The following is an 8,688-nucleotide window of genomic DNA, read 5'->3' as shown; positions in this document are numbered from 1 at the left end:
TTGCTGGTTAGTTGTGCGAAGTTGTGATAAAGAGTTGAGATTGTAATTGAGCGTACCATGTTAATGGCACCATTGATGATCACAATTTCGTGCACCAGAAAACAAAAGCAAGGAAGCATACATTGTTAGAATGAGGTAAATCACTAGGAATGAGTGAGTGAATTAGTGTGACATTAGTGAAAATAGGGATGTGAGTTCTAAATTAGGCACCTTTTAGAACACACATTAGCATAAAAAGCAATGTCACAAAAGAAGCATGCACTTCACTTATTCTAGTGTGCATGAGATGCTTTAAGTGAACTTGTAAGGTAAAACAAGCATTGAAGAAGCATGAAAGCGTTCAAGCTAAAAACATATGGATGCATATGATCATAACGCAAGGCATTAAGGTAAATGCACAACATCATCCATCAAAAGGTTGCCTAATCACAGAATGAGGCTCAAATCACATGGTGGCCAAATCATGTAATTCAAGAAGAGTTACAAGCTCGAAGGCAATTCTCATCACTTGGTGTTTTTTTTAAAAAGATAAGCATGAAAAGCTCAATACCAAGTAGCAAAATATAACCTCAATCATAAAATCCAACAAAGATTATCTAAAAACATTCATGCTAAAATAGCATTTAGGCAATAAGGGGCAGCAAGTATAGTAAACAAATTCAATAATCCAACACTTATAATGAAAAGAGAGAAAATAAAATGAAAACTAAACTAAGACTAACTAATTAACTAACTAAAATAAATGGTTATCAATGGTGTTTGGAAGTGTTGGATGAGGGGTAGGAGAAGGGAAGAAGAAAGGAGAAGGGAAGAAATGGAAAGAGGAGAAGAGAATAAATGTGGTGAAGGAAGGAAATCCACGCGTACACGCGCATACCGCGCGCCCGCAGATGGTTTATTTCGAGAGTTGTGCGTACGCGTCATATGCGCGTACGCGCGAGTGGGGTTGTGCCAAAGGCACAACGTTGGCGTAGCGCAGGCACAACTCTCTGGAAAATGTATGGAATGTGGAACTTCTCAATCCACGTGTACGCAAGCATGGCGCGCGCGCGTGGATGGTCGAAAACGCTTGATGCACGCGTACGCGCACAGTGCGCATACGCGTGGATGGTGCTCTGTTTTTCAAAAAGTTTTGCTATGTTTTTGCACCAATCCAAGCATTCCAAACCTCCAAACAACTACCAAAATACCCTAAAACCTTATTTAACATGATAAAATGCTAATTAAACTCAACAAACTAATCAAAAGATGAAATTAAACTACTTTTACCAATATATACAAAAAAAGAAAATGAAAAGAAGTTACCATGGTGGGGTGTCTTCTACCTAGCACTTTTGTTTATTGTCCTTAAGTTGGACTTATGGGGAGCTCCTCTCAAGGTGGCTTGTGCTTGAATTCATCTTGGAACTCCCACCAATGCTTGGTTCTCCATTGTGCCCCAAGATTTCTCATGGATTGAGCCAAGTGTTAATGGAGTTCTTCACAAGCTTGGGGCTCCCAAAATTGATCCTCTTTTTCTAATCCGGGATCCCACACTTTATTTTCACACCCGTCTTGAAGTTGATCATCATTATTAGCCCATCTGAGTGGTGAACAAGATGAATTCTCTATATAGTGGCCAACAATCCTCCTAGACCCATCTATTTGAACACTACTCCACCCTTTATATCTCATGTTTGATGCATCAACCATAATGAGTCTTGATTTGCAACACCCACCACAAAACCTTTTCCGCTTACGCTTCATCCCACGAAGTTTCCTAAGTTGGCCATCCATTTCAAGCAAACCATATTCAAGTGGGATAATAAAGCTACTAGAAATGAGTTTTACCTACTCAAGTGAAGGAATATATGACAACCTAGGCAAAGAAGCTTTCAAAGATCTTGACAAAGCGCACTCAACTTCCGTTCTTCTTTTTCTAAGGACTTCCACCTCTTCACAAGATTTTTCAAATTCAATCATTTGTTCATCAATTTCATCTAATTCTTCTCCGTCACTTAAATCATAAATGGGAGGTTGAGAGAAATCTACCTCCACATCGCTCTCTTCTTCATCGGGAGAGGGTTCTTCAAGTTCAAAGGATTCACCACCACTAGGATTCGATGCTTGATCTTCATCTCCAAAGGAACTCAACTCTTGCTCCATTCCTTCCAAGTCTTCATATAGGATATGCCTTGGAGGTTGTGCACATTCCTCCTCAACATCAACTTCAATCTTCTTGGAGGGGTTTTCTTCAACCCTAGATTCCCAATGGGGGTTCCGCATCTCCTAAGTCTTCAACCACTTTTTCCTTTTCTTCAATGGTCAAAGGTTCCTCCAATTGTTCTAACACAAAGTAGCATTCCTCCTTTTCCACTGGAGTTTCCAATCTCTCCTTCATGCAATGTTCCTCTTTAGATTCTCCGCATGTAGCCATGGGAGTTCCTTAAGTGTCCAAAAGTTGGGATGCTAGCTGGTTTACCACCTCATCCAAGGCGGTCATGAATTGTTGCATATCCCTTGTCATCTCCTCTTGTCTTTAAAGAAGAACACCAAGGGTTTAATCCATTAGAGATTGGGGTGGATGGGAGGGTTCATCATATTGGGGGAAGTGTTCATAATAGGAATGTGGTTCATCATAGTAATGACGTGGTGGTTCTATGTACTCCATTTGTTCCATTTGTTGCTCAACACACTCCAATCTATTGTTCTCAAGTTGAGATTCTACAATCCCCTTCATACTTCTCTCTTTGGTTGCTCATTCACAGTCATTCTTGGACATATGGTATGAGTTCCATGCATCTAATTTTTCATGGACGGTTGCTTGAAGTCGATCCATTGCTTCCTTGAAAGATGGACATGGAAATTCTTCCATGGAGGGTTGTGGTGGAATGTAGAATTCATCTTGTGGTTGAAATTTCTCATACATTGGGGGTGGTTCATCTTGGTCATAATATGGAGAATATGGCTCTTGGAAGTATTGAGGTTGGAATGGTGGTGGTTCAATATGTGGCTCACGTGGCTCAAAAGGTGGTTGGTGTGGTAGATAAGGATTAAGGTCATATGAAGGTGCTTGGTGGTAGAGGACTTGTGAGCATGGTAGTTCAAAGCTATGTTGAGTAGGGGGTTCATAGGCATATGGTGGTGGTTCTTGAAAGTCACAAGGAGATTCACCATAGCCATTGGATTGGTATGCATCATAGAATGGCTCTTCTTCATAGTATATTGGTGGAGGTTGTTGCCAAGAAGATTGATCATTTACATATTGCTCCTCCCATCTTTGGTTATCCCATCCTTGATACATCTCTTCATTGTAATCTCTACTTCCTACAACATAGTTGTAATCACACTCATAGCCAAAGTGAGAATTCATGATGAAAAGAGAGAACAAAAAATCAAAAGCTAATAGAAAACAAGAGAAACAAAATTCTACAACTAGCAAATAAAGCAAAAAGCAAGATATTCACACTATTCACATATGTACAATAACCAATAACATAACACTATTGCAATTCCCCGGCAACGGCACCATTTTGATGATTGGATTTTTTATGGCATAGAATTTCACAAATGAATTCTCGTTGCAAGTATAGTTTCTAAACCAATCAATAATCCTTTCATACAAAAAGTTGTTTGTCACAAGTACAAACCCCTAAAATTTATAAACCGAAGTATTGAACCTCGGGTCGTTCTCCCTAGGAATTACAATAAAGTGTCTTGTTATTGGTTATGAGTTATTTTGGGGTTTTTGATAAGAAACATGAAAGATAAATGGCAAGAAAGTAAACTAATAGCTAAAAAGGTCTTGGCAAGGGTTGGTGGTCAAGGATCTCTATCCTAATCACTAACCACAATATGAAAATTGGCAAGGATTAATCTCACTAAATCATCCTCTAACTAGTAGTAAAGGAAACTTAAATGAGATATATCAATCCAAGTTCATAGGTCCTAACTCTCCACTAATTCAATTAGTGAGAACTAGAGTGAATGGATCCCAATCATTAATTACTTGGACATTAGCAACTCAAGAAGTCCTAATTTACCTTTCCAAGCCAAATTCTACTCTAAAATCCAACCAAGCATTTCACCAAACACTTGGAAGGCATAAAAGAAAAGCATAGTAAATCAACAACAAAACAAAATCTCACAACTATTATTGCAAAGAATTAACAACAACAAATCAAATGAACACAATTATTATGGATTACCTTGAATTGAATTGGAAGAAAGTAGAAGGAACAAAAGTAGATCTACAACAAAGTATAAGAACAACATAAAGAAATTACAACAAAAGAATAGAAGAAGAATGAATCTAACAACAAGGAATTGAAGAGTAGAAGTAGAAGAATGAATGAATTAAAACCTAGATCTAAGAGCTAAACCTAATCCTAATCCTAATTCTAGAGAGAAGTGAGAGCTTCTCTCTCTAAAACTAACTTTCCCTCCAAAACTAAACTAAACTAAACTAATGGTAACTAACTTGTTCATCCCTCTTCAATCTTGGCTTAAATAGCATCAGAAATGAGTTAGATTGGGCCCACAAGGCTTCTAAAATCGCTGGCCACAAGTTGCATTAAGTGGATCATATGCCACCATTGGTGCGTCCGCGCACCGTGCGTGTGTGAGCCCCTATGCGCGATGCAACTATCACAAATCTTATATCATTTCGAAGCCCTGGATGTTAACTTTCCAACCCAACTAGAACCCCATCATTTGGACCTCTATAGCTCAAGTTATGGTCAATTAAGTGCGAAGAGGTCGGCTTGACAACTTTTGCGATTCCATCATTTCTTCACGAGTTATCCATTTCTACATGCTTTTTCTTCATTCCCATGGTCCAATCCTTGCCTCCTAAATCTGAAATCACTTAACAAACATATCAAGGCATCTAATGGAATCAAGGAGAATTAGATTTAGCTATTTTAAGTCCTAAAAAGCATGTTTTCACTCTTAAGCACAATTAAGGGAGAAGTTATAAAACCATGCTATTTTAATGGATAAATGTGGGTAAAAGGTGATAAAATCCCCAAAAATTAATACAAGATAAACCCTATAAATGGGATTTATCAATTACATAGAAAGGATAAAACAGTCTTTTAGTGCTAAAAATCAGTTATAGGGCCCATTGGGTGAGTGTTTGGGCTGAGCATTGATTAGATCCATGTGTTATGAGGCCTCTAAGGCATTAAACACTGGCTAGGGGTCCTCTTTGGGCGTTTGGACGCTGGTCTCCTCCTTTGGGTGCTGGACGCCTGGAATAGGGCAGGAGGCTGGCGTTGGATGCCAGTTTTGGGCCTTCTAATCTGAATTAAAGTATGAACTATTATACATTGTTGGAAAGCTCCGAAAGTAAGCTTTTCATAGCCATGAAGAACGCTCCATTCGAACTTCTGTAGCTCCCGAAAAGCTCTTTCGAGTGCAAGGAGATCAGATCTAGACAGCATCTGCAGTGCTTTCTCTGTCTTTGAATAAGACTTTTGCTCCAGCTCCTTAATTTCAGCTATAAAATACTTGAAATTGCACAAAACGCACAAACTCAAAGTAGAATCCAAAAGTGTAAAATTTATGCTAAATCCTATGAAAATATAATAAAATTTAAACAAAACATGCTAAAAACTATATGAAAATGATGCTAAAAAGCGTATAAAATATCCATTCATCACAACACCAAACTTAAACTATCGCTTGTCCCCAAGCAACTAAAAACACAGTAGGATAAAAAGAAGAGTGAGATACAATAAATCTCAGATTTTCCAATGAAGCTCAGTTTCAATTAGATGAGCGGGACTTAGTAGCTTTTTGCTTCTGAATAGTTTTGACATCTCACTATCCATTGAAACTTAGAAATCTTGGTCTCTTTAGGAACTTAGAATCTAGATGATATTATTGACTTTCCTAGTTTAGTTCTCTTTTTTATTCCCTAAGCACTTTGTTTTTCAATATTACCACCGGATACATAAATGCCACAAACACTTTAACTGGGTGAACCCCTTCGGATTGTAATTCAGCTTTGCTAGAATCTCCAGATAGAGGTGTCTAGAGCTCTTAAGCACACTCTTAGGATCTTTGGATCCTTTTACCCTTGCCTTTTGGTTTAAAGGGCTACTGGTTTTTGCTCTTGCCTTTTGGTTTAAAGAGCTATTGGCTTTTTCTGCTTTTTATTTATTTTTTTTTTGCCATTTTATTATTTTTTCGCATGCATATATTATTTTTTTCTTTTACAACAAGCTTTTTCTTTTTCTTTTTGCTTCTTTTTCTTGTTTCAAGAATCAATTTTTGTATTTTTCAGATTACCAATAATACTTTTCCTTTTTCAGCATTCTTTCAAGAGCCAACATTCTTAATTTCAACTTCAAATATGCACTATTTATTCATACATTTATAAAACAAAACCAATGCCACCACATCAAAATAATTGAACTATTCTTATTATATAACTTAAAATTCATGTATCTCTCAATTCTTTTCAAATAAAATTTTCTTTTAAGCAAAGTGAGGTACATATGGAACATTTTACAACTTTAAGACATAAATGGAAATGACCATGCAATAAGAACAAGAGAATAGACAATAAAGCATACAGAAAATAGAAAAATAACATAAGGAGAGGGGATTAAGAGAACGAATCCACCTTTAATGTTGGCGGCTAGTGCTCCTCCTTGAGGATCCAATGTAGTGCTTGATCTCTTCAATGTCACTCCTTTGCTTTTATTTTTCTTCCCTCATAGCCCTTTGGTCTTCCTTTATTTCATTGAGGATGGTGGAATACTCTTGATGCTCCATTCTCAACTGATTCATGTCAGAGCTTAATTCTCCCATGGTAGTATGCTATTGATCCCAATAGCTTTGAGGAGGAAAATACATCCCTTGATGCATCTCAGGGATCTCATGCTGAGGCGGCTGCAGAGGTTCATGTGTATTGTCTCTAGTTTGCTCCATCTTCTTCTTAATGATAGGCTTGTCTTCCTCAATGGAGATATCTCCCTCTATGACAATTCCAGCTGAATTGCATAGATGACAAATGAGGTGTAGGAATGCCAACCTTGCATTGGTGAAAGGCTTCTCAGCTATCTTGTACAATTTTTGAGGGATCACCTCATGTACTTCCATCTCACTTCAAATGGATCATGATAGCCCTTTCAATAGTCACTTCTGACCGGTTGCTAGTGGGGATGATAGAGTGTTGGATGAATTCCAACCATCCTCTAGCTATGGGCTTGAGGTCAAGCCTTCTTAGTTGAATGGGCTTGCCTTAGGAATCCATTTTCTACTGTGCTCCTTCCACACAGATGTCTGAGAGCACTTGATCCAGTTTCTAATCAAAGCTGACTCTCCTAATGTAAGGATGTGGATCTCCTTGCATCAAAGACAAGTTGAACGCCAACCTCACACTTTCCGGGCTAAAATATAAGATTTTCCCTCAGACCATGGTGCTCCAATTCTTGGCATTCAGGTTTACACTAATGTCATGGTTTTTCGTGACCCATGCATTAGCATAGAACTCTTGCACCATTAATATTCCAACTTCTTGGATGGGATTGGTTAGGACTTCCCAACCTCTTCTCCAGATCTCTTTTTGGATTTCCAGATACTTATTCTTCTTGAGCTAGAAAGGGATCTCAGGGATTACCTTCTTCTCTGCCACTACTTCATAGAAGTGGTCTTAGTGGGTTTTGGTGATGAATCTCTCCATCTCCCAAGATTCGGAGGTGGCGGCTACTGCATTTTCATTCTACTTTCTAGAGGGTTCTCCAACCTTGGGTGCCATAAGCGGTAATGGAAAGCAAAAAGCAACACTTTTCCCACACCAAACTTAAAAACTTTGCTCATCCTCGAGCAAAAATAAAGAAAAGAGAAGAATAGAATAGAAGAAGAAGAAAATAGAGGAAGATAGAGGAAGAGAGAGGGTTCGGCCGAATGGGGCTTAGAGGTGTATATGAAAGGTCTGTGTATGAAGGGTTAGAATGAGGGGTATTTACAGGAGTGGGCTAGGGTAGGTTCGGTCATGGGTGGGGTAAATGGGAGGAAAAATTGATTTTGAAGTGGGTGGGGCTTGGTGGGAGTTATGATGGTTTTGGGGAAGTGATATGGATTTGATTAGGCTAGGGTTTTATAGGGAAGAGTGTGTGGGGAAGTATGAAAGTAATAAGGAAGAAGTGGGGTAGGTAAAGATGCTGTGGGACCCATTGGTCCTGAGAGGCTAGGAAATTCAAATTTTTTGCCCTCTGCATTGGCATTGAACACCAAGGGTCTGCTCCCCAGTTGGCGTTTAACTCCAACAACACTCCATCCAGAGTGGTCTGTTCTGATTGCTGCACATGATCATGAACCTAAAAAAAATAACTTAAGGAAAAATAAAATTAAGGAATTAAAAAAAATAGAAATAATTAATTAAGGTTGGGTTGCCTCCCAACAAGCACTTCTTTAACATCATTAGCTTCACGGTTAGCTCCTTACGGAGGTGAGTATGGGCTCAGAATTTTGCCCCTTACGGTGAACTTTCTTCCTGTCTCCTCATGAATGAGCTCCACATGCTCTAGGGACAAGACACGACTCACTGTATGTGGTATGACTGGTTTCTTGGTGAAGACAATTCTCATGCCAGGTGAGAGGCCTTCAATAGGGACTTTCTTATCCCTCCAGCCTTTAGGTACTTTCTTCTGAGTACCTTTGTTTTCAGTGCTTGTTAATGGCTGCCTGGTAGCACGA

The sequence above is a fragment of the Arachis duranensis genome, chromosome 1 (genome assembly GCF_000817695.3).
Source record: "Arachis duranensis cultivar V14167 chromosome 1, aradu.V14167.gnm2.J7QH, whole genome shotgun sequence".
In the NCBI taxonomy this organism is placed as follows: Eukaryota; Viridiplantae; Streptophyta; class Magnoliopsida; order Fabales; family Fabaceae; genus Arachis; species Arachis duranensis.
Note: the sequence above shows the minus strand (reverse complement) of the source record.